This window comes from Camellia sinensis, chromosome 8 (genome assembly GCF_055761805.1).
Source record: "Camellia sinensis isolate YWXY chromosome 8, ASM5576180v1, whole genome shotgun sequence".
In the NCBI taxonomy this organism is placed as follows: Eukaryota; Viridiplantae; Streptophyta; class Magnoliopsida; order Ericales; family Theaceae; genus Camellia; species Camellia sinensis.
Window position 1 is genome coordinate 140,064,612 of NC_138968.1, and position 26,056 is coordinate 140,090,667.

A 26,056-nucleotide genomic window follows, 5' to 3' on the forward strand; every position below is an offset into this window, starting at 1 on the left:
ACCCCCTTTCGCCCGGTCCGAAGACCGGCCTCTACTAACCGTGATATCTAATTTTGAAAATCGTTATGTGTTCTTATTCCAGTTATTAGCCTAGAATTACTATGTTATGCGCGCAGCAAACAAGTATAGACTAGATTGCCTAATTTGGGAATAAGCATTACATACCCATTTGTTTTGGGAAAATGTTTTGGATTTTGCTACTCGCAAGTAGGCTAAAACACGGATTTTCAATGAGTTTTTTCCAACTCAGGCAGTCCAACCTTCACCCACAGGCATTCAAACAGTTTATCACATAAGCATTTAGCCGCATGGCAAGCATACTGTCATGGCAACACTCATACGCACGCGGGATGCTAAAGCATAAATACTTACATCGTACTCCGTGCCAAAACAATAAACTAGTTAGCAAACATGCATGTCCTAGTTCATGTTAAATTGTCTAATGCAACACATACAGGATGCAATCGAAGTAGGCTCGGCTAACCTAAGCATGGCATGTGAAATGCGATCAATCGATGCACGTATTCAATTTTGAATTGAAGTACAAATGCAGTTAGCGTGATGTACCGAGCCTAATGCATGCAATACAAATGCATGAATGCAAGCATGCATAGCATAAGGTATGCTAATTTTAAAAATGCCCTAGTCTACCATCATAAGCAGGTAAATAAAAGGGAAGAAAGAAGTGGGGGTTGGAAGACATGCACACACACGCACCCACACTTATTACAGATTTGCCCTCGCTCGGAGGGACCAAATAAATAATACAAATTAATTAACTACGCAAGCTAATTAAATATTACAAATTGCCTAATCAGCTAAGCAAATTAACTTAAACTAAGAAAAACAGTAAACCGCCTCGGGAGGAGAGCTCGATGCAATGCACGCTCGGTCCTGCTCGGAAATGCACCGCCATGCATAGGCTGCCTCTGTTTTCCTTCCTTTACTCCTCTGGAGGCTGCCAAAACCTCAAGACTGCTTCCTTGGACATCGGTGGACACCACCGGCTAAATGGGATTACCACCGGCAGTGGCATGTGGCCACCGACCATTGGTGAAGCTATCGGCAGAGAGAGGATTGCTGGTCGGCACTTGGCACTGCCGGTTGGCAGAGTGTTCCTGCAGAATCTGCAATTGACAGCAACAGAGGGCAAGGCAGAGCATGGCAACACAATTCAAGGCATATATGCACTACTCATGTCCCTTATCATGTTTGTGACTCAAAAGGACATGTGTCTCGATTCTCGGACCACCAATCACGCATTTCCATGCATGATGGCCCAAGTGATCAAGTGTGCAACTTTCATGTCAAATGAAATGCAAACCAAACAAATAAATCAAGGCCCAATTCCTATCATCAAGTCAAGGAATAAGGCATGCATGCAAGATGCAATGCAACCTAGGCATGTAAACTAAGGATGCAACATGACATGGCAAGACACTTATGCAAGCATACAAGCAAACATGAGGCAACGCAAATGGATAAAAAGATGGCCTTATACATGATTTAGGCAACTCTAAATAGGCCTAAAACAGTGGCCAAAGTGACCAAAACAAGGGACCAAATACACATACACGCATGCACATGTTAAAGGGCCAACACTTAGGCACAAATGAGGCAACTCTCAAGCACATATAAATGCGGCAATCATGGACATATGGCATGCAAGGTAAGCATTGAAAATCATGTTAGGATGGTGTCAAACCAAGCAAACACAATAGACCAAGCATGCAATAATGGCCTAAGTACTTGAAGCAAGTCAAAGGGACTTGAACCATGGCTAAGCAAACCAAGCCTCACAAGGCTAAGGGGGCTTAAGATAGGTTCAAGACAGACCTGCGAAGGGGGCTCCCTAGATGACATCTAAGTGGCTCAAATTCAAAGGCATGTGCAATGGCCAAAACATGGAGCATGCTACACAAGCTTTCAAAGCATTAAAGATACATCCAAGGTAAACATATAGGCATGCAAATGGGACTGAAATGACATGGTGGATGGTTCCAAATCACCAAATCAATACAAAAATGTCATGCTATACATTCACACACTTAAAGCCAACAAGCCAGAATGCAAAGGGGCTATACTAAGCATGCCAAATTTGACCCAAACAACTATGGACAGACCTAAAACATGGCAAAATATGCACAAAAGCTTCACAAGACTAAGCCTAAAACATGCTTGAACAAAGGCTAACAACCTAAGGCATATTAAGGCAATAACAAGGCATTACATGGTAGGTATGCTAAGCATGCATGGTGTACCAAAACCAACAAAAAACAGAGGCATATTATGATATAATAGGCACAAAAAATAGCCAAGGCATGGTCAATACACACTCTAACATGATGCTCCCTCAAGAGGCCAAAAATGGTCCATTTCAAGGACAATAAGGGGAGGGGGTGGCCCTCCCGTTTTGGAGACTTCAAGGCACCATCTCCGCCACTGAAATCCCTCAAGATTTCAGTGGTGAAGAGGCCCAAACACCAAAGTCTCGAAACTTGCACAAAATAGCACAAAATGGGGCCTTTCAAGGCCTAAGAGGGGCCAAACACCCTCAAACCACAAAACACCCTTAATAAACAATCAAGAGGGCTAAAAAACAGAACTTTTTTGTATTATACACTAAGCTCAAAAACGATTTTAAGATAGGTAGAAATACAATGCAAGATTGGGGAATAAAGGGGCTAGTTTCTTACCCTTGAAGACCCCTTCAACAATGGTGCTCCAACAGCTCCTTCTAGGTTGAAAACAGCTCCAAAACCTCAAAACCAACCTCTTAGAACCTCAGTAGCTAAGTGAAGGTGAAACACTATGTGTTTGTGTGCAATAGTAAGACACAAACACAATTTAACACACACAAGAGGGAGATATAGAGATAGAAAGTGTATGGTTTCTAACCCTAGAACTCAAAACCCTAAAAATGACTGTCTAAAGTGTCTCAAGTGTCTAACCCTAAACAAGTGAGACAAGGGCTCCTCTTATAGAGCTTCTTGTCTTGTAAAGCTTACAAGACAAGCTTCTAAAGAGGGAGATCCCTCCATACATGGAGGGGAGCCAAATGCAAGACAGCTGTGACAAAATATCTGCAAAAGCAGATGCATAGTAGTTGGCCGGCCAAAGATGCCATTTTGGCAAAATTGAGTGCCAACCGGCACTAAATAGTGCCGGTGGAAGCAAAAACCAGCCGGTGGCCTCTGGCCATGGCCGGTGGTGTGTGGAGATGCCTCACAAGGCATTCCCTGCCCTTCCAAGGCAAAATGCAAGTGTTTGGTGCAAAACCAGACACTAAACGGTCGAATTCGGAGATCCTGAGGCAAGGCACGTAGCCGAGACCTCCGAGAACTCCAAATGAACACAAACATGGATGATCACCGAGTGTTCAAACGGTGACGTCCAAGTTTTGAGGACGGTCAAAAATGGGGTGTCTACACTTATATTCAACAAAAATAACATGTCTACAACCATATTCAACATCACATTTTTATTTTCCTTCTTATCATGTTCTTCCACAAGATACCCATACGCCTCCAACGCATAATTACACTTTCTCATTTCACATAATAGCCATGTGTCTTCGACACACCACAACAATTCCTCAACATTAATTCATCATGACCAAACTTTCAATATGGCTAACATGCCATCATTCATTTCACTTCCCATTACTTTACAATTAGGTATTTTACAACACTTAAGGCACTCAACAACTCACCATTTTACCACTCTACACAAATATGTTTTTATCAAAGAATTTATAAAAGAGGGCCTCTATTTAGATATATATATATATATACACAAAAAGTTGCTATTTTGATAGACATTTGGTGAGACTATCTCTCATACATCCTCTTGATATAAGAAAATAAATAATTTCAAGGCATCTTCATTATTTTTCAAAAAGTCCCAATTGCTAGGGTTTTCATTGAAAGCAAAAACTTCATCATTTTCTAAAAGAAACTCCATCACCATTCTTTCATGAGTTTAACAGAAGAAAACACTCAAGATAATAGAAAAAGGTTGAGATATAAACCCACATCCTAAACCCTCTCTACATTTTGAATCAAAATCAATAAATCAACACAAACTCAAGAACACTTTTGAATCAATAACAAATAGCAAAACTAGTATATATAACTCAAGAAATCCCTACCTCAAGCTTGTTGATGAAAGGAGAGATGAAACCCTAGCCTCAAAGATGAGAGAAATTTCAGATCTCCACCACCCAAGTGAAGCCCTAACTTTGGATCTTCAAGATTTGAAGGAAGGATATGGAAATCTTGACCCAAAAATTTGTAAAATCAAAGTGTTTTGAGGCTTGAGGAAGTTTTCTAGAGAGAAGGGAGAGAAATATAGGGTTTAGAGAGAGAGAGAGATGTGTGTATAATGGGTGATAGATTCGGATCAAAACGTTATAAAAAAAACAGAGTCGGACTGCCCAGTTGGCCGCTCGTGCGGCCTTCCCCGCTGCTCGTGCGGCCACCATGACCGCTCGTGCGCCCTAGACAGTATGCAATTTCTGGATGTCCAGCTTCACCGCTCGAGTGGCCCTTCTTCGCACGTGTGGCCTTGGGCCCCGCACGTGCGGCCCTGGCCCAGCCACCCAAGTCTTCAACTTCGCTTCCGGGCACCTCGGATTCACCCGCACACCCTCCGGAACGACCGAAATTCAACACCGAAGAAAATAAGAACTAGGAAACCATTTCCGTACATTCCAATCCAACAAAAATAAAAAAAAGAACGAAGCGAAAAAGAGAAGAAAAGGAAAAAGAAGGCCGGTCATCACAAAAGTCATAACTAGAAAAAAGAAAAAAATATATCATAATTAAATACAACATAAGGCATAATTAAAAAAAAAAAATCATAAGTCATAATTAAGATAATGTCATAACAAAGAAGAAAATTAGTCATAATTAAAAAAGAAAGTAATATAATTAGGGATACATATGATACACTATTTTTAAAAGGTTGTATATTAGAATTTCCCACAATATATGGAGCATTTGAATTAGAAAAGTGTTAACAAGTAAGCAATAATAATAATAAATAAAAGTTAGTGAAATAATATGTTGATTTTTTATAATTATTAAATGTGTAATTAATTGGGTGGTTCTCCAACTTCTTGAATTTATTGTAATAGTTATTAAATTTTATAATATTCAATATACACTTGCTTGAAATATAGTTTCTAAGTAGGAGGGTAATACTGGAATTTACTGTAATAATTATTAAATTTTATAGTATTCAATATACCTTTTCTTTCTTGAAATATAGTTTTTAAGTAGATGTAGAAGCTAGTAATAAAAATTAAAATAATAATAATAATAATAGTATATAAGTTCACTTTGTAGACTCATTTTTTAGACTCCGTAATGTGTCAATAAGATGATTGATTGATGATTAAAGAATAAAAGAGAGAGAGAGAGAGAGAGAGAGAGAGTTGACATCAATATTTTAATATAGTGCCACATCATTAGGTCTAAAAAGTAGGTCTAATTTTTGAACATGAATAGCAATACTCACAAAAAAAAAAAAAAAATTTCTACCATGATGTACTAAATTCTATTCATTTTACTTAAGAAATAATAATTATTATTAATTACACAGTGATTAACTCAAAGTGCATTAAATAAAAGTATATAACATTACTTACTTCTTTAAAAAAATTCAAAGTGCGTCCATTTTTGTAACATAAAATTGATTCAAACATATTGATATCGATATCCGATAATCTTGATTTTTTACATGAATATTCTATTTAACGAGTCCTAAAAAATGAACTATTTTGATCATCGAAATCGATCTCAAAAGGCAACTTGAGGAAAGCCAAACTCCAATGAATAAATATAATATTATAATGATTACATTGTCTTATCACATTTTATTTATCATGTAATGTATTGTTACTCAATTGTAACAAATATAAATATGAACCCACTAAATGAATGCAATGTTAACATATGAGATTTTAAACAATTTTTAATATATATATATATATATATATATTAATGTGATTATCCTAACAGTTTTGCTAAAATAACAATTACTCACTACAAAAAATTAAGGTTTTAGAGACCAAAATTTAGGGACAAAATTATTTTTTAGAGACTAAATATTTTTGTTATAAAAAGTGTAATTATTATATTTTTTGCAACGAAAATTGGATATTAGTAATGAATTATTATCTTTTTGGGACCAAAATTTTTGTCTCAAAAAATAAACCATTTTGAGATCAAATTATTTTGTCCCTAAAAGTCTATTTATTAATGACATTTCAAAATTTTGTCACTAAAAGCCTTGTTTTAGACTTTTCGGGACGACCTTTTATCGACTATCCGCATGGCGATACAAATTGGTTCCTAAATATCTTTTGTAACAAAATTTTCACTTTTAAAGATCAAATAAACTCTTATTTGTTGTAATGACTAGAACTTAAAAGAATCTTGAACAAAATAGCATCATAGGATTCTCTATTTCGTATCCCCTATTTTCATACACCCTCTAACCAATCGTGTGATGTGATAGAAATCTCGAGATACAAGTGTTTGATTAGAGTGTTGTGAAGACATGGGAATAGATATTTTGGAGTCAAAATAATAAATTAAATAGATAAATAAAATTTTGGTGCATGCTTCACCAGCGCTTATGTTTGATCATATTATATTTAGTACCCCTATGTATTAGAAATTACATTAACCTCTCTTGGCAAAATTGTTTCGAAGAGTCTTGACAAAAATTGCTAAAAGATTATGAAGCAATATTTAACTAAATAATTGTGGATAGTCATATTTTTAAATAATTTAAATCACGACAATCAGTAGTATATTTGGTTATTGTCTCTACAACAAAACTAAGTCACAAGTCAAGTCAACTTAACAGCGAGAGAATTCGATATCATTTTCATTTTTAATATTTTTCATTCATAATTCAAACAAAAGTTACACGTGTAATAGTATTACACATTTTTTGAACATTATAATAAAAATACATAACTTCAATTTTGAATCATAAATTATTATAAATTTATCCAAAAAAAAAAATACATAATATATATAATAAAGTACATACATAATACAACAGAGTGTGCACCAAAAAAATTCCCTTCTTTACTATCTCCAACGTTTATTAATTTTGTCTTGCTTCTGTGCAATTAAGGACACCACCAAAATCACAAGTCAGAGTCATGGTCCATAAACTCCAAGAAAAAATTATTGGTTAGTTTAGGTGCACCACCTAACTATGTCTTTGATCAATCACAAACTCTCAAATTCTTCAATCATCTAAAACAAAATTGTGAATCATATTTTCTTTATCAATCAAAACACATGTGAGGTACCACGTAATGATACCCGAAGACGAACCAGTAACTTCTCAAATGCCAGACTATCATGTCATGACTTCGTTGCTTGTATTGTCTTTCAGTCAAATTGTTTACTTAGCTGGTTGTGGAAAATATAACCCAAAGGAGAAAAAATAGAGCATCATCGTGTGTCATCCTCATATAAGATAGAGATTATTTTGAAAATTTTATAGTGTGTATCATACGTTCTAATTCTAAAAATATATTTAAGTTTAGTTATCTATAATGTAGAATTTGATTTTAAAATTCTGTGGTGGTTAAATTTGTAGTTTACTTGGTCATAAAAATTTGTGGTGGTTATAGGATTTTTGTGGAGTTTTGGTGATAATCCAAATTGATTTTGAGGATTTTTTTTCTTTTTTTGACCCCCGCGGGGGGGGGGGGGGGGGCGCAATCAATAACATTTTTTTTTTATGTAAAAAAATCCAGGAAAAATTGCACCCCATAAAAGTTTTCATATTTTTATAAATATTTCCCCTATTTATTTTCTTTTCTGAAAAAACAATTATTTTCCTATTCTATTCATTAGTACAACACAACTTCAAAATTTTACATATGTGGTGTGATTTGTAATTTATTAACATTCATGTACTAGGTGAATTATATGATGTTACTTCTCATATGCATTTTTTTAGCAGTAATCATTTAAATTCAAGTTTCTCGAATACATTTTTGTAATTATGTTAGCTTAATTTTAATAGTTATTTGTTAATTTTAATTGTCTAATTAAACTTGACCCGACCGCTTTGACTTATCTAAGACTTCGTTTGGGATATGGATTAGCATTTTGGGTATTTTAATATGGGGTTAAAAAGTCTTATTTATGATAGTTTTTTTTTATTTTTGTGAAAGAAAAAAATAAATAAAATGATTATGGTTTAAATATGATATTTTCTCTAATTAATTTTTTAACCTATTTTATTTTTGGGACATTTATCAATAAATCCCATCTTACAAACAAGTACTCCAATTAGTTTCAAATTTTTTCTATTGATCTGTTAAGTCCTATTAGTGGAGAGTTTCTTTTCGTGTGGTCTTATTTTTTATTTTGGTAGTATTTTGGTAGATAGTTATACCATTTTATTAATGTGATAAGTATGATATAATACTCAAACGTGGCATGTATTAATATCACACTCCAACGATGTGACACTCCAAAAAACTTTTAAAACTCTTTAATGTACTTTTTCTAAATGAGATAAAGTGACGGGTCTGATGTGACACTCCAAAACTTTTACTCAAAAAAAAAAAAAATTCCTCCTTTGTATATTTTTTCAAATATAACAGTAACAGGTATGATGTGACACTTAAAAAAAATAAAAATTCCTTTGTATACTTTTCTCAAACGTGACAACGTGACAGATATGATGTGACACTTTAGAAAAAAAATAAAAACTCTTTTGTGTACTTTTTTCAAATGTGACAACGTGGTGAGTACGATGTGACACTCTAAAAAAAATAAAAAACTCTTTAGTGTATTTTTTCCAAACTTAACATGTAACACTCCAACGTGACAGGTATGATATGACACTCTAAAAAATTAAAAACTCTTTAGTGTACTTTTTCCAAATGTAGCACTCTAACATAGCGGGCATGATGTGACACTAAAAAACTCTTCAGTATACTTTTTCTAAATGTGACACTCCAATGTGGCGGACAAATGAGCCATTATACATCCAAAAGGACTAAATAGATCACAAGAAAAAATATGAGACTATATGGATTACAAGTCTAAAATATGGGACTTATTTGTCAATCTTCCTTTGTTTTTTTGTAACTATTTTAATCTTTTAACTCCAAAATTTGCCATGCCAAACAAGGGCTAAGACTTGACCCGACCGTTTATTAATTTTGTCTTGCTTATGTGCAATTAAGGACACCCCCAAAGTCACAAGTCACAAGTCACAGTCATGGTCACGGTCACGTAGTCATGTCTTTAGCTAATCATAAATTTTCATGTTCTCTCAAAATTTTTAATTATCTAACATAAAATTATAAATTTTATCCTTTCCACCGATTAGAACACATGTAAAACATCACGTAACAATACTCAAAACCAATCATTGGCTTCTCAAACTCTGGGCTACCATGTCATGACTTTGTTGCCTCTCACAATTTACGACATTGTCTTTCAATCAAATTATTTTCTGAACTGGTTGCGGAAAATATAACCCAAAGGAAAAAAACGATATCATCACCGTGTGCCATCGTTGTATATGATAGATGCCTTTGTTTTGAAAATTTTATAATGTGTACCATACGTTCTAATTTTAAAAATATATATAAGTTTAGTTATCTATAATATAGAATTTGATTTTAAAAATCCGTGGTGGTTAAATTTGTAGTTTACTTGGTCATTAGAATTTGTGGTGGTTATAGGATTTTTGTGGTGTTTTTGGTTAGAATCCAAATTGATTTTGAGGGTTTTTTTTTTTTTTTTTTTTTTGGGGGGGGGGGAGAGGGGGGCAATAACAAATCATGATAGTTGACCAAAAATATTTACAAATATATGGAGGTGCAAATTTTTTTTTTTTTTATGTAAAAAAATCCAACAAAAATTGCACCCCACAAAAGTTTTCATATTTTTATAAATATTTATCCTATTTATTTTCTTTTCTAAAAAAAAACAACTATTTTCCTATTCTATTCATTAGTAAGAGACAATTTCAAAATTTTACGAGTGTAGTGTGATTTGTAATTTACTAACATTCATGTACTAGGTGAATTATAGAATAAAGCTTAAGACCCCGCCCCCAATGACCTCCCAGTGCCACGTGACATCGCGTGATTGGAAGAAAAAAATAAAAAATAAAAAATAAATTTTTTTGGCCTACTGAGAATGTTGGGGGTCCCTAGCACCGTTGGTGAATTATATGATGTTACTTCTCATAAGCATTTTTTTAGAGGTAATCCTTGAAATTCAAGTTTTTGAAATACATTTTTATAATTATTGTTGGCTTAATTTTAATAGTAATATGTTGATTTTAGTTATCTAAATTAGATTTTACCTGACCACTTTGATTTACCTAATACTTTACTTTTGAGGCCCCTCTCCAGTATGATTTGGAATGATTTAAATAAATGTACTTTTTGACTTTTTATGAAATATGGGCTGGGTATAGGTTGGATTTGATGTGATGTATTAAAAAGGTGGTGTGACTTAAATAAAATAATGTGACTTAAATAGAATAATGACTTTTTAATTTTTTTAGATCATATCAAACAAGTCTAATAGTGGCTTTGTCCTTGCTCACGAGCCCTCTAAGTTCTCTGAAATTGAGAGTACCCTCGAGTTCCATAAAAGATTCACTTGTACAAATTCTTAACAAAATACGTCAAATATAATTTTATTCAATGCTCCGCTTTAAAGTTACAGTAGTTGATAGACTCCAGATTGCAAGAACAATAAAATAAGAAGAAAAAAAAAAAAAAAAAAGTGGGGTAAGCCGTAAGCGGATGTTTGTTTGCAGTGAAGTTATTTGATAACTTTGGAATACGGTCATGTCTCAAGTGAATTGTGACTAATGAAGAATATGCAACTCACGATTTGTGTTAAATGATTTCAAATAAAAAAAAATGACACGGTGATTGAGAGCATCTCCAAAGGTAGTAGGCATTTTACCTATCTAAATATTACTATAAAGTATATATTTTATTTTGCCTATCAACTATTTCATGTTTTTACTCCAACCATGCTCTTTATTTTAGTTATTTATCCAAATACTATTAATTTTATAGAATGCCACGTCAGCAACAAAGATGGAGGGAAATGATCCTAATGATTGAATACATTTTGCCTAGCGTTGAAGGCTAGCTACATGTAGCTAGTGAATATGGGTTGAGCCAAAATGCCTAATCATATGCCTAGTGCATTGGAATTGAAAAAAGTGAATCACACTAGGCATTTTAACTAACAAGTATTATATGCCTAGTGCATTGGAGATGCTCTGACTAGGGCCAAATTCATGTGGTTCCTTTAGACCATGAACCATGATATAATTTTTCTTATTTGCAAGGTTTAGGACTGCCCACGTGCCGGACTTAATCAGGAGCACTAGAAGGGTGCACATACAAGTCTAACATATTATTATTTAAATTTAAAAGTAAACTTACAAATTTAATTTTTAAAATTTAAAATTGTTATGACGTTTAAACTATCGTGAAGAATATGTGTGTAGATGTTTAAAATTTTTTATTTTATTTTTATTATTCAATTTACACGTGGCAGAAGTTTTAAGACACCAAATTTAAGTCTCACTCAATAAAATAGTATAGATGATTTTGTTAGTAACCACACGTGTAAATAAAAAAGTAAATTATAAATATACTAATTTACTTAAAATATGATTTACGAGTGACTCTACTCACACCACAAAACTATCTTTTTACACTCTTAAAATATTAAATTTTTTCCGTTCTAAGAAAAAATATTAAATTTTTTTTAAACAATTTTTATAATACTAGTTTTAACCTCAACCCTATTACCACCACCTCTACCAGCCCTAATTCTAGAGAGAAACCCTACTCCTCTTCCTCGTCTATCGACGCTAATCTCCCAAGGAAGGTGCCGGTACATATTTTGGGACATTCTCTCTCTAAATATATATAAAGGATTTATTGATTTAGATATTATTTGACATAAACTAAATAAGTACACTTATTTAGGTTATACCATCTCTTTATTTTTCTGTATATCTTTTCATAAAAAGTCAAAAACTATACTCATTTAGATCATCTCAAATAATCCCCTAAATTCTAAAACAAAACGGACTCCATCCATGTATTCGCTTAAAAAAAATTGGTCTCTCTTTCTCTCAAATCTTTCTTCTTATATGATTTGTTCATATTTTTGTTCTTATATGATTTGGGTATTGAACCTTGGGAGAAGAGGATTTTGTCTGTCAATGGAGTAGGCCATGAGACCCGAAGCACCGAGATTGATGGTGACCAAACCAGAGTGGTAGCGAAGTGGCGGATATACGGATTGGTAATTTGTTTTAATTGTTCATCAGCACTGTGTATGTATAACAGTGATATACGGATTGTGTACATATGCCCTACATGTATATGTATAGATATGCACTGTTATATATAATATGCGATATAAATACATATATACACACTGATATAACTATAATAATAATTATTATTATTTTTGATAGGGATATAAGTATAATTAGAAATTAACTTCTGCAGTGTGTCCATATACACTCGGTATATAGTATTGTGAAAATGTGGTTTGGAAATACTCTTCTGATCTTGGGAAGCGCTCGAGACCCGTTGATAGTCACCTGAAAATGAATAAACACTCTGGTCGGGGATGCCAGAATTAGCACTCCAACGAACAAGTTAGTCTTCTCACTCAAGAATGTTTGTATTCTAAGTTAAGCACAATAATTCTCACATACCTTTCTTAGTCTGTTGTCCCTTTGTTTATACCTATTTCCTGGGCCTCATGGCAAGGCCCACTTGTCGCTTATTATCTTCTTATTTACTCGGCTCTATAGCTCAGTATCTATTTAGCCTATCTATTATATTCGGCATCCTTATCGTGCAGGGTAGAGCCGTGTAATATCTGTCTTCCAGAGTACGCTTCTGATTATTCCAATTATCCAGCTCCCACAATTGCCCCCCAAACACCTCGCTAGCATCAGTTAGTCGGCGTGTTTGGCTAGAAGTTAAAAATTCGGCGATTAATTCTATTCCCAATGCGTGTCAGAATGCATACGTATTTTTAAGTCACTGTAACGCTCTCTCGCCCCATTCATGCTTCTCTTGCATTTATTACGATTTGAAACTTAAGTCCTTTCGAAAACATGCTTTTTCGAATATTTGAACCTCCTGGATTGCCAATTGGTATCTCTTCTTCGACGCATTCTCTGCAACTCCTTTCCGTTCTCTCCTTGTATCCTTTGCCTTTCGTAAGTTCTCTTCTCCTCTCCTTGCAATCCTATTTTCCACTTTTATTTTTGATTTAGAATATCGTTGGGTCCTTACTAGAATGGCTAAGCATTTGAAAGACCTCCTTTCCGAGGGTCAAATTTCTGGGTTCCGAAGACATTTTTCCATCCCTGAGGATGTCCATCTTTCTCTGGTAACGGACAATACCCTTGATATGGAAAGGGACGACCAAAATACAATCGCCTTCCCTCTCTTATCTATTGCGGAAGGCGGAGTTCGTTTTCCCCTACACCCATTTCTCAAGGCCGTCCTCTGTTATTGGAGTCTGATTCCTTCGCAACCCAATGTGAATTTTTTTCGAATCGTAATGGGAATCGTAGAGTTGAACCGGCATCTTAGGATCAACCTTGGCATTCCGGCGATTCGGCACTGCTATGCTTTAGCCAAATCCTCCGGTCGACTCGGACGCTACTTTCTCATGGCCAAGGACACCGACCATCACTTGGTAACGATGCTTGCCAGCTCTGGCAAATGAGTTGATGATGTAATGGTCAATGTTCGAGGCAACTGGGAGTTCGGCGAAGGCGAAGATCGCCTAGACCCTATTTACAGACGGAGGGGTGAACCAAGTTGCCATGTAACTCCTTGTTTGTTGATCTTTCTTTTATGCGGCTTTTTCTCCAAACCTCACCGTTTGTTCTTGCAGGCAATAAGTTGAAGACGATTTTGACCTCGGCTGATGACGCAATCCTTGTGGAAATTAAAACTGCACTGAAGTACTTTGGTTGTCCGAATGTACAGAAGCAAGGGAGGGCTGCCCATATTCTCCTGCGGTACGAGCCTACTTACACTACGTTCTCGGCCGCAGACGACATCCCGATCCTAACCGGCGAACAACACCTTACGGCTCTCGTCTTCCCCAGTTTCAAGACCCTTAGGCAAATTGGTCTCGAAGCCTCTGATTCGGAGCAAGGCTTAGAGCCGGTTGTTAAGGTAGATGTCGAATTAACGAGGGAGTTCGCCACTGAGGCCGAAGAGGTCGACGAAGCTCTGAAATCAGCATTTGAGGCAGCCGGTCTTAACCAGCATAACTCACCGTCCACTTCAGGTTGGGCGGAGTTTTCCTTTGGAAATATTTTTACAGACTTGGGAGACCTTCCCGGCACTTTTTCAGAAGGCATGGCTGGGGAGAATCTCACACAGATGGCGAGATAGAGAAATGTCGGGCGAGTGGCCGCTCGAAAGAAAGCCGAGGCCGCTCGTTCTGAGCCTACCCTGGTTGAATCTTTTCAACCGGCTACTAGAGAAGAGACGATGCAAGTTATTGTGGCCGAGACGGGGGGGGGCTAAACAATAAGTTACGAAAGAATGGCTGGTTTCAGAAGAGCGGGGCGAAAAACGTTCCGCCGAGGGAAGGCCGGCTTAGAGGATAGCCCTGCTGACAAACGACCTCGCTTAGAGGAATCTGACATGGTTGTCCCCTTCGTTGTTCAACCAAAGATCAAAGACACGCCAATCCCCTCTAACGCATCTGCCATGACGGATCCAGCCGTGGCGTTGAGCTTGGCCGCCTCGGTTTTACTACTGGCTGACAAGGCCACCTTTCGAGAAGAGCCGAATTTGGTAGCTATAGCGTTCGTTGCCCAGTCGGCTTATTATTTTTTTTTATACGATGTTGCTTGATGTGGTGATCCAAACTTGTTTTGCAGACGGTTGGAAGAATAGTCGAACTAGGCCGTCGGCAGCGTGATGCTACTGAAAGAATTGGCCGCCTAAAGTTTGAAGTTGAAGGTGAAAGAAGCAGGGTCGAGTTCGAGGCGATGAGGGCCGCAATGGAAAGTGCTCGAGCCGAAGTTGAAATGGAGAGGGCTCAGACTACTGACCAGCTCAGATCTAAAGCCGAGGATAGGGCGAACGCGAGCCAGGAGTCCCTCAAGTTAGCCTAGGAGGCGCTTTCCAAGGCAGAGGCCGAGTTAGAAGAATTGAAGGTGGCCAAGGAAAAAGCCGAATCTGTAGCTTCTACGGTGCTAGAAGCTGGGAAGAGCGCCGCCTTGAAGGAATACGTAGATAAGGTCCCCAAATTTGAGAATCGGGGATTCAAACATGGGTGGCTCAAAGCCCTTGCTGCCGCTGGAGTTACATTGGCCTTGCCAATTCCATACGAGCAAGTGGACGTTGAGCCACTTGAGTCTGATCTCGAGGATTGATCTGGGAGACATTCTAGTTTTATTTGGTATCTTTAATTTCAATGTACGTTTTTGTTTAGTGGATTCAAGGTAATTTTCGTGTATAAATTAGTTACTATCTGAGCTCAATTAATTAATGAAAATTTCTTTCCCATTTCACTGTTACTTGTACGCTGTTTTTGATATTAATGAAGGGTTTTGCCTTCCACTACTTTGGATAACAGTGTAATCTTGGCCATTATATTAGCTTAATCTCAATTTATCCGAACAAATCGACTCTTTATACCGAATATGACTAATAAATCGATTCATGAAGCGGCTGCGACACTCAAGCCAAATAGATTGATGAATCTGCCCTTGCCCCAGCTGGTGCATGAATTTGAAGTGCCGAATAGTATAATATTGATGAATGTATTCGTGAAGCGGCTGCGGCACTCAAGCCGAATAGATTGATAAATCTGTCCTTTCCCCAGCTGGTTCATGAATTTGAAATGCTGAATAGTATAATATTGATGAGTGTATTCGTGAAGCGGCTGCGACACTCAAGCCGAACAAATTGATGAATCTGCCCTTGCCCCAGCTGCTTCATGAATTTGCCCTTGCGGAAGTTAAGACTGCTTGTATCAGTATTTGATGGGGGCACAACTCGGTCGGCCTTTCGCTATTGAGGTTTCGATATTAATGAGATTGCCCTGGAGGCGCTGCCCTCGTAGGGAATCAATTAATGAAGGTCCTATTTAAGTGCTGAGTGAGCAACTCAGTCTAGGTCTTTGACGAAGGATAAACAAGCGCGAATGTCGAATAGACTCTTCTTTAACAGCAAAGGGGAAGCGAGGATGCTAGCTGAGCTGGGAGGAGACATGAATCGAAGTAGCGAACCTTCGCGATCGGGAGGTAAGATTTCGAGGGATCGGGAGAGGCATCAATCTCCTCATCGTCGAAGTAGGTCGCCTAGGAGGGACAAGGAGCCACAGGGCAAATCCCCGCAACCCCGTTTTGAAAGGGAGCCCGGTGAGAACCCACGCCTATTGAGTTTTGTAGTCTTTGTGGGGAATAGGCCCATGACTGAAGCGGACTCGATCGTTCAAGATTCAAGTGTGGAAGTCGAATTTGCTTGACAGATTTTTCCTCCCGAGGTCCAACAGTCGATGGTAGGTCGACAGGACTTCGAAGTGTTTCGTGAAGGCATTCACGGTGCAGTGAAGGGGCTCTATACCGCCTACGAAATTGACATGTGTCTCCATGCTTCCTGCCGAGAAATAGAGAAGAGGGATGAATGCATCTGAAGTTTGGAGGCTCGCGCGGAAGCGGCTGAGCGTGAGCTAAGGAAGGTCAAGGCCGTTCAGGCACAACCCGTCGGACAAAGTAACCCAATCATGGAGGAAAGGGTCACCCAGCGGCTTATCAGTACCGTGCTCGCTGATCGCGAGACGACGAGCATGTTCGCAATGGAATCCACGAAGGGGAGGGCCTATGAAAAAGGCTTCCACGATGGTCAGAAAGTAGGGATACAGAAGACCAAGGAAAAACTCGCCAAAGAAGTTTACCGATGCAAAAATCGCGAATTTAAGCATGGTTGGATTAAGGCGCTTCAAGCCGAAGAAGCTCTCCAAGTAGGGGGGGTCGATTCGGCATTGCCACTCTACCAACGTAATCATTTTTCGTTTTCCGCCTTTGAAGTCGAGCAGAGTGAGGATGAGGCGACGCCATATAAAAATATTCAATGCAATGTTCGAACGCAGATCGCGTTCATAACTATGTAATTATTTGCCTGATTGAATAAAACGTTCTATTTTAAATGTTCCTTTATAAATTTCATTCGATACACGTGTTTGCATGCGTTTCATTGTATAAACATCGACCGGCTCGAATCAGCTAGGCGTTTTAATTCCGAACGGTTACATGCCGGCCTGTCATGAGCATTCGTCGCTAAATATATTTTTGGCATGTCACACAAGATCAATTGTGTCGGTGAGGTTCCGAATTCGGAAGCTTATCTGGCCCAAAAGTGCCATGCACCAGGGGCTCCGAATCCGAAAGTCAGCCCATCTATAATTGTCGTTTTATATAATCAGGCCATTTCAACTCCAAAAACAAAAAGGCCAAAGGCTGGTATATGGTGTGGCTACGGCCAATATCGCTCGGCATCTGTCTTTTGGAATTCAATGTTAATGAAATCGCCTCGAGGCCACTGCAAGGATTTTAGAAATAAATCACCTCGGACTTTTCGCTCCAGTGACTTTGCGTACTGTGCTCAGACTCGATTCAAAACGATTTTGTTGCGTGGGGTTAGACAAGTGTGAATGTTGAATGGAGTTTTTCTTCAGTAGCAGCGGAGGAGCTCAGACTCTGGCTAAGCTTGACATTGCAATGAATCGCATGAGAGAACCTATTCACGCGGTAGGAAGGGCGTTCAAAAAATGGGAACAACGTCAGCCTCTAAGTCGTCAAAGCAGATCACCTCGAAGGGAGAAACAGCAAACGCGAAGCTCTCCGCAATCGCGACCGAGAGATGAGGCCGGCATAACGTGATGACCGTTGAGCATTACTGCTTTCGTGGGGAATTCCTTTCTTGTCTTGGATCTTGGCCTTGACATTCTCTATGGTGTCAAAGGTCCCCACCTCAAGGGTGATTATATCGTCATTGTGAATCGTGGATTCAAGCGCGGTCAGATCAAAGCATTTCAAGTTACGGGTGCTCTCTGATCAACGGGTGTTGATTCGGGGCTGTCGCTTGTACCAACGCGATACCGTATAGACATTGTAATGCTTTGAATGCAGATCACGTTTTTTGTAATTACTGTTTGATCGAATAAAATGTTTCATTCTAAAAGTTTATCTCATTCTTATTTTGAATGCTGAATTAAGCATCTTATTTTGAGTGCTGGAACATTTTGTCTTGTTCATGTGGTTATACTGATTCAACCTACATATCCCTGCTTCGATGTGTAAATGTTTTCATTCTAAAGAGCGCTCCGAATTCGGAATATTACTTGGCCCTTGGGCATCGCTCGATGGCACTATTTGGTCAGCCGAATTTGGAGGCTTTATCAGCTTGAAGACGTCGTGCGCCAAATAGGGCTCCGAATCCGAAGTCTTTTTGGGCCCAAAGACGTCATGTGCCGATGGGGCTCCGGATCTGAAGACTTTATTTGGCCAATCGTGACATACACGAAGGGCGCTCCGAATCCGAAGGCTTTATCAGCTTGAAGACGTCGTACACCGAATAGGGCTCCGGATTCGGAGACTTTTTTGGGCCCAAAGATGTCATGCATCGATGGGGCTTTGAATCCGGAGACTTTCTTTGGCCAATCGTGACATCCACGAAGGGCGCTCCGAATCCGGAGACTTTATCGGCCCAAAGACGTCATGCGCTGATGGGGCTCCGGATCCGGAGACTTTTTGGGCCCAAAGACGTCATGCACCGATGAGGCTCCGAATCCGGAGACTATTTAGCCAATCGTGACATCCACGAAGGACGCTCCGAATCCGGAGGCTTTATCAGCCCAAAAATGTCATACGCCGATGGGGCTCCGAATCTGGAGACTTTATTTGGCCAATTGTGACATCCACGAAGGGCACTCCGAATCCGAAGGCTTTATCGGCCCAAAGACATCACACGTCGATAGGGCTCCGAATCCTGAGACTATTTGGCCAATCATGATATCCACGAAGGGCGCTCCGAATCCGGAGGCTTTTTCGGCCCAAAAACGTCATGCACCGATGGGGCTCCGAATCCAGAGACTTTATTTGGCCAATAGTGACATCCACGAAGGGTGCTCCGAATCCGAAGGCTTTATCGGCCCAAAGACGTCATGCGCCGATGGGGCTCCGAATCTGGAGACTTTATTTGGCCAATCGTGACATCCACGAAGGGCGCTCCGAATCTGGAGGCTTTACTGGCCCAAAGACGTCATGCGCTGATGGGGCTCCGAATCTGGAGACTTTGTAACACTTTTGAACTGGATTGCACTGTGAGTAAACAGGAATCTTTGCATTACAAAAGTGGAAAGTGTACATGTTGAGCCATTCAGAACCAATATCATTCCCCACAGGTCGGGTCTGATGATAGAATTTACACAAGTGCGTTAGGAGCAGGGCCGCGTGCCTAATTTTCCACCATCCGGAAATACCTTCAGGAGCAACTTTCCTAGCGTGTAGAGGCGCAGCTGGACGCGTTAAGCATACGTCTTGGGAAGCTGCTACCGGTATCGCCTAGAGCTTCTGTGGCTTTTCGTCAAGGAGCCGTCCGACATCGTCGAGACTGTCACGATTCGACACTTTAGTGGGGTTGACCTGCGTCTCTGTTGGTGTCTTTCCAGAAAGAAGATAGCGTGATTATGTAGATTGTGAGGAACCATGAATTTGCTCCACGCCGTGTTCGGTCGGGAAGCGTAGTAGCTGATGATAGGTACTTGGCGCGGCCTGAATAGTATGTAACCAAGTTTGCCCCATGATGAGGTTATACGGCGAAGAGAGCTTGACGACCAAGAATTCCACATCCACTGTTTGGGAGCCCGCCCAAACGGCTAATGTGATTTTTCCCAACGGGTACTCAGGATTTGCGTTGAAGCCGAATAATGGATGAGGAGTCAAAGACAAGTCTGATTCGTTGAAGCCGAGTTTGATGAAGGTCTCGTAATACATGACCTCCGAAGTGCTCCCCTGGTCTATGAGGATGCGTTCCACGGTGAATTGGTTCACGTGTAGGTCTATGACCAATAGATCAATATGGGGGAGCGTTATGCCGATAAGATCAGAATCGTCGAAGGTAATGTTCGGAGCTGCGTGTGGCTGTTTCGTTTGTGTGCGTTACTTCTACGGGGCTGAATGAATTGCGTGTATGGTACGTGGCGTTGGAATGCTGTATATCATATGTATAACGCCGAGGGGAGGTGACTCCTGCCAAAGGGCGTCAGTCTTGATTGTGCTCTTCCGGACGTGTTGCTGAAGCCGACCATCTTGCACCAATTCCTCAAGGTGGTCTTTCAAGGCATAGCAACTGTCTGTGTCATGACCGTGATCTTTGTGATATTCACAACGCTTGTCCTGTCTTCTCGTGTCAGGAGGTCCCACCATCTTGGACGACCATTTGAAGAACGGAAGATGTTGGATTTTGGACATAATCGAGCTGATTACCTCTGACAGCTCCATATATTTCTTGTCGGCACGCTTTGTGCGCCAACTATCGACCTGCAGTTGCTCATTTGCTTGGTGTGAGCATTGATCGTTGGATCGGTGAGAATCCCGTCTCTTGTCTCGTTTTGCCTGCTGTCGTGGTACAGGGCTCTGAGGTGGTTCAGAACTTATTGGCTGAGCGATTTCGAGAGGGGCCGTTTTGTTAGCCATGTGTCCGGCTTTAACCCTCAAGGCATCGTCATCCACTTTGCAGTATTCCTCTACTTTCTTCATTAATCCCCAAACCATTTTGGGGGGTCTTCTAGTCAAGGAACTGCGAAGGGCACTATCTGGGTGTAATCCCATTTTGAAGGCAGTGATGGCCATGAAGTCGTTGCAAGCGTCATCAACAAGATTAAAGCATTCCCAATATCGCACCGAATATGCTCTTAGTGCTTCTCCTGGCAGGATTTGCATTGCCCAGAGAGAGTCAGCTTGCTTCGGCTGGACTTCGTTGGTGATAAATCTGGCCCTGAAGGATTTCTGTAGTTGGTGGAAGGTTTTAATCGAAGCCGGCTCTAATTTATAATACCACCTGACCGCCAATGATCCCAAACTGCTAGGAAATATTCGGCACATTAGGGCCTCATCGTCCGCATGCAATGTCATGGCCTGTTTGTAGTGGCAGATGTGGTCAGTGGGGTCTAATTTGCCGTCGTACAAGGTGAACGACAGTGCTTTGAATTTCTTGGGTAGCGTAGCCTTTGCAATCCATCATACGAAGGGATCGTGTTGGTCTTCGTCCGAACTGTTCCTTCTACTCTTGTGCATTGTACGGGGACTTTCTTCGGAAGAACTGGTGGCTTCACGTCGTCTCTTCTTCCTGGGCTCTAGGGATAATGAGTTGGAGTCGCTATCAGTGTCTTGTCGTGCTCAAGGTTGTCAACCACCTGCCTTCGGAGATCGTTCCGATTTAGGCGCGTAGCTTGCTTGGACTTCGCTATTTCCAAGGCCAAATCTTCACAAAGATGTTTGTTTTCAACGATCATGTTCTCCAACCTCTGCTCATTTTGCTTTGCTTGTTCCATGATCGCCTGTATTGTCTTGTGCTCCGAAGTCGAGGGTGAGGTGAAATTCAAGGCACGTCTTGCGGTGATAGTCTCTGTTCCAAGCAAGTTTGTTAGAGTGGTTTCACCTTACGGTATAGGGTCGACAGTGACTGTTGGAGGATCTTCCGTCACGCTCACCATGGATGTGCTTGAGTATTCCCACAGACGGCGCCAATTGTGGAAATGTGGTTTGGAAATACTCTTCTGATCCTAGGAAGCGCTTGAGACCCGCTGATAGTCTCCTAAAAAGGAATAAACACTTCGGTCGGGGATGTCGGAATTAGCACTCCGACAGATAAGTCAGTCTTCTCACTCAAGAATGCTTGTATTCTAAGTTAAGCACAATAATTCTCACATACCTTTTTTAGTCTGTTGTCCCTTTATTTATACCTGTTTCCTGGACCTCATGGCAAAGCCCACTTGTCGCTCATTATCTTCTTATTTACTCGGCTCTATAGTTCAGTGTCTATTCGGCCTATCCATTATATTCGGCATCCTTATCGTGCAGGGTAGAGCCGTGTAATTTGTCTTCCAGAGTACGCTTCTAATTATTCCAATTATCCGGCTCCCACAAGTATAGATTATATTATTTATTATTTAATATAATACTCCATCCGTCTCAAAATAATAATCTCTTTTTGGGATTTTTTTTTATATAGTACAATTATTGCACTTTAAAAATATGGGATTTTTTTTAAGTTCCTTGGTATTAAGATTTTATAGTATAAATGACATCCAATATTTTCATAATGTCTAAGGTCCCTCAAATTAATACAAAGAAATTTCAATCCAAACTAGAGAATTTTTCTGGATTAAACCAGAGAAAATTCAGTCCAAACTAGAGAATTTTTCTGGACCAACCCATAGAAAAGTCGATTCAAACCAGAGAATTTCTCTAGACCAACCCAGAGAAAATTCAGTTCAAACCAGAGAATTTCTCTAGATCAATCCAGAGAAAATTCAGTTCAAACCAAAGAAAATTAGGTCCAACCCAGAGAAAATTCAGTTCAAACCAAAAAATTTCTCTGGACCAAACCAAAGAAATTCAATCCAATACATGAAGCAGCGATACCACCATGGGCGGAGAGATCTTCGCACCATGGGTGTTCATCTTATCAACCTTTGTTTATTTTGATGTTCCAGAATTTTTGTGTCACTAGCCCCTTACCAACAGTGGCCTTGGCAATTACAGCTTTGGTGGGCGTTTTGATAGCAATATTTATCTTTCAATCTGTCTCTAAGAGTTGATCACTTTGAAGTTCCTGCTTGGTGGTTGTAAAGCTTTTGAAACATATTCTTAATTACATTCTTGTTCATTTATGTGATTGCATATCAGTACCTACAAAAATGATGACAATTGAGAATGTTAAAGTAATAGAGTCATCATTTATGTAATGCCATGCCTCTACAATCTGATTGTTGTTTCACTGTCATGAATGCTCTTAGAAGAATGGTCAACAAGAAACATTCTGATCCTTCAATAGATTGACTTTTCGTGTTAGTTGTTGCCCATAATTGCATCCTATGGAAGAATGGATTTGGAGACACTCTCGAATCCTGAAAAACGTCCTTGAACCTCTAATCGCAACCTAAAAAAGAGATTAACACTCCGGTCGGGGGTGCCGAAATTAGCACTCCGACGGACAAGTTAGTATAAGTCTCTTGTTTTACTTGAGTGTTAAGTTTCTTGGGTCTGTTCTCATGTACCTTTCTTTGGTTGATGTTCCCCTATTTATATTCGTTGTTGGGCCCCAGGGTTGGGCCCAATCTAAATACACTGCGTGATTGTTCATTCAACCCCTTCCGTCATATACCAATTCTTACTCGGCTTTTTGTTCAACTAGTTCTATGGCCGATTAACCTATTTGGCTTCGCAATCGTGCAAGACGGAGCCAAACATAGTATATATCCTGAGTCTAAGTGTGCATATTCGGCTGCTCTGCATCCACCCATATTTGGCTCCTACAATTGCCTCCCAAACATCGTACTAACACCCGTTGGTTGGTGTGTTTGGTTTTGAACTTGAAAAGTCAACAAAAATTTGGCGGTTAACCTTATTCCAATGTAAGTGTCAGAACTCATACGCTTTTTGGTCATCATTACAATTTCCCGCCTCTTCGTACTCTTCCTTCATTTAATGAGATTTAAAACTTTGTCCCTTCGAACGAATGTTTTTTGAATGCATAGGGTTTCTGATTTGCCTTTCAATACAACAACTTCATTTCGCGACCTCTGCAACTTCCTCCCGTTTCTCATTATCTTCTTCGCTTCTTGTAAGTTCTCATCTCCCCCATTTTGATTCCTCTTTCCTTGTTTGTTTTTAGTTTAGCATTCTCCTTAAACTGAATAGGATGACTAAACATTTGAAAGTCCTGTTTTCTGCAGAGCGGGTTTCTGGTTTTTGCCAACATTTTGCCATTCCTAACAACGTCCACCTGTAACTCGTGGCAGAGAGCACACTTGATATGGAGCGGACTGATGGGAGTACAATCATCTTTCCTCTCCTGTCCATTGCTGAGGGCAGAGTCCGTTTCACTCTTCACCCATTTTTAAAGGCCGTCTTTCGCCATTGGGGTCTAATCCCTTCCCAACCTAATGTAAATTTTTACCAAATCGTAATGGGAATTATAGAATTGAACTGATGCCTTAGGATCAACCTTAGTATCCTTGCTATTCGGGATTACTATGCCTTGGCCAAATCTTTTGGCTGGCAGGGGCACTACTTTCTCAAGGCTAAGGACACCAACCATCATTTGGTGACTATGCTTGCTAGCTCTGGTAAGCAGGTTGACAATGTCATGGTTGTTGTCCGAGGCAACTGGAAATTTGGCGAGGGCGAAGTTCGCCTAGATCCTGTGCCTAGACGAAAAGGCGAACCAGGTGGCCGTACAGTTTCTTAAATGCACTTGCTATATATTATATTATATTTGGCTTTCCTTCCATGCACTTATCGTTTTACTTGTGCAGGCAACGATTTGAAGAAAGTTCTGGTTTTGGCTGACGACGCTGTGCTTGTGGAAATCAACACCGCACTCCAGTTCTTTGGCCATCCAAACCTCCAGAAACAAGAGAGGGTGGCCCATATACTTCTCAGATATGAGCCAACTTACGCAACCTTTTCGGCGGCAGACAACATTCCAGTTCTGAGGGGCGAACGGCAGCTCACTACTCTTATCTTCCCCAACTTCAAAAACCTTAGGCAAATTGGTTTGGAAGCTTCTGATTCGGAGCAAGCGGAAGGACAAGTAGCCAAAGAAGTCGCTGAACAGCCGGATCAGTCCACTTTGGAAGCTGAGGAAGTTAACGAGGCTCTGAACTTGGCTTTTGAAGAAGCCAGTCTTAACTAATCCAACCCTCCGTCCATTTCAGGCCGAGGGGACGTTTCCTTCGAAGACATTTTTACCGACTTGGGGGATCTTCTTGGTGCGTACCCTGAGAACATGGCTGAGGAATTGCTGACACAGATGGCCAGGAGGAAAAATGCTGAACGGATCGCCACCCGGAAGAGGGCCAAGACCAACCAATCTGAACCTCTGCTTGTTGCCGTAGCTGAGTCTTCTCCGCCAGATATCGTGGAAGAAATGGCCTAGGTTAAACAGTTGGATACAACTGGAGAAACAGCTCAGGGTCGAGACCAAATGATCGAACAATTGGATCAAGAGGCCATACAGACGGGGGAAAAGCATCCTGCTGAGGGCGAAGTTGGCCCTGAGGAAATACTGACCGATAAAAGGCCGTGCTTGGAGGAGTCAGACTCAGTCGTGCCGTTTATTATCTAACCAAGGATAAGGAACGTGCCGATTGCGTTCGATGCGTCGGCTTTGAGGGATCCGGCTGTGGCCTTGAGCATAGTTTCCTCAATATCTCTGCTGATTGACAGAGGGACTTTTTGGGCGGAGCTTGACTTGCTATCAATAGCATTAGCTACTCAATCAGCCATATTGGTATGTGACTGGAGCCTTAACTGCAGTTTTCTACCTACATATTTTTCATTCTATATATATTTAACTCAAATTTTTTGTTTTGCAAACAGTGAGAAGGATAGTTGAGATCGGCCGCTGTCAACATGATGCAATTGAACAGATCGGCTTCCTGAAAGCCGAAATTGAAAATGAGAAGAGCAAGGCCATTAAGGCCTCTCAAAGAGCAGAGTCCGAGGCGGCGAGAGCGGCGGAAGAGGGAGCAAGAGCCGACTCCTAGGCGGAAAAGGCGAAGAGCTCTGACTAACTCAGGTTGGCCATCGAGGAGAGGGAAAACGTGAGCGAAGACGCGCTCAAGTTAGCCAAGGAGGTGATCGTCAAGTTGGAAGCAGATTTGGAATAGTCGAAGAAGGCAAAGCAAATAGCCAACTTCGAGATTTCCAAAGCGTTCCAAGCTGGGAAGGA